A 1,976-nucleotide genomic window follows, 5' to 3' on the forward strand; every position below is an offset into this window, starting at 1 on the left:
TTGCAATAAAAAAGGACCTTTTCTTACAAGAATCCTGCATAATCCTGCAAAATTCTTGCAAGATCTTGTGAAATTTTCTGGCATAAATTTTCTGGCATACCTTTTCTTGCAAGATTTTACAAAACTATTCTTGCAAGAAAGTTTAATGCACTTCGGTTTCTTGCATGTCTTGCAAGACCATCATTAGCTTTACACATGCATCCTATAGCTGGCCACTTATAATTCAATAATCAATGAATATGAAAACATTTATTAGTAGCTGAACATAATCTTGTAAATGGACATGACTCTTGCTCCAAGCTGTTGTATTTAACTCTAACTTGATTGTTGCACAGAACTTGATTCCCAGCTATTGTAGAAAACAACACATTTAAGGAATGTTCCACCACTACATAGTTTGTTACCTATGTTTATCCATTGAAAATATGTCACATACAGTTATCGTCAATGCTATTTCGGTTTTGAATTCCCCACTGCATGCTGTATTAGGTAACCTGTAATATGCAGTTGCAATCATATATAAAACAGTATTAGTCACTACCTGGAGTTCATCATTTCATTGTTGAGGTCAACTGATTGGATGATTGCTTGCATTATCTTGTCTACAACCTTATGTACAGTGTTAATGCTCTCAACTTTATGGATATTCTCAGTGACGTTGAGGCATCCATACTAATAAACATTTAAATGCTCACTTATGTCAACTAAACATTATTTCCTTACAGGATAAAGCAGAGCAAGAGCCAACTTGGAAGTGGCAAGATGTAACCGCCTACTATGATGTGTATTGTATTGTAGCTATCCTTCTGTATGAAAAAATATTATTGTTCTATAGTGACTTGGTAACCTACAGTATAATTTAGATACTTAGTCACACCAGAATATGCCAATGATACAAACTAGCTTACCAGATAATTTATAGCAATACATCATTTTACTGCCTAGATGGCTCTGCATAGTGACGGAACTTCGGAGACGCATGTTCTCACATGTCGATAAATTCCCAGTTTCTTCGCCTTCACGCTAGAAAACTATGGTTGCAGTGTTGTAGGGTACCATCATGTAGCTTGCACCATAGCGGGCTGAAAGACCGGCCACTACTCGCCGTAGCCATCACAACTAGCTCGCACTAATACTGCACTTTTCCTCTCAGTCTTTAAACTTCCTTTGCCATGTCACAATAGGGTACCATACTACAAGTAATGGCGACTTCCACTAGAGCCGCTTTATGATGTAAGTCACGATGTCACAGCTCGGAAATAACTCCCACCGGAAGAAACCGGCCAGCAATCATTCAAAATACGAGTAAAAACTTAAATGTCACCTTTTAGATCAAGAATTTCAATAGTAAAATAATTCTTTCTTCACTACTCCACTCGACACCGTTGCTAAAGAAGCCGTTTCTATGGTAATATTCTTTACTCTGAATAACGAGCTTATTATAGAATATTGTATTTAATAATTTAAAATGTATTTCGGTATTTTTCTGCGACAGCTTATCCTTCTGGTGACTCTGTGACTTCTGTCAGGCTCTTGGCATGGTGTTATCAGTCTTGTATAGCTATAAACACTGAAAGAAAAAAAAACAAAACATGAATGACAACTACCTCTGGTCCTGTACTGAAGCTACCTGTAAAATGTATTGCTGTAACATGCTGTTACTTGGATATCTTTGTATTCTCCATGAACTACTAGTGACTTGGCTCCAGGGGTAGCTACTAATCCAGAACTTTCCTCAATGCGGCAGATAGTCATCATATAGTACGTAAATCATTTTCCCGAAAGTATATTATAATTCTTTCAATTAAGTGTATATATAATTAAATTCAAGTAAGAAGTTTTGCAAGAATCTGTATAATCCTTGCAAGATTTTTATGTTCTTGCAAGAATAGAGTGATTCTTGCACTAGATATTCCTGCAGTCATATTTTCTTGCAAGATTTTAACTACTCTTGCAAGAATTTGACAAGAAATTCT

General features: G+C 36.1%; 1 long non-coding RNA gene across 1 annotated transcript; it reads right to left on the reverse strand.

Annotated features, from left to right (window-relative positions):
• Positions 1-404: 404 nt before the first annotated feature.
• LOC136254660 (uncharacterized) lies at positions 405-1,750 on the reverse strand. Its single transcript, XR_010700645.1, has 5 exons — positions 1,631-1,750; positions 909-1,570; positions 724-847; positions 542-672; positions 405-494 (listed from the first exon to the last, which is right to left on the reverse strand). It is a non-coding gene; the product is annotated as an uncharacterized lncRNA (long non-coding RNA).
• Positions 1,751-1,976: the final 226 nt, after the last annotated feature.

The sequence above is a fragment of the Dysidea avara genome, chromosome 4 (genome assembly GCF_963678975.1).
Source record: "Dysidea avara chromosome 4, odDysAvar1.4, whole genome shotgun sequence".
Lineage (NCBI taxonomy): Eukaryota > Metazoa > Porifera > Demospongiae > Dictyoceratida > Dysideidae > Dysidea > Dysidea avara.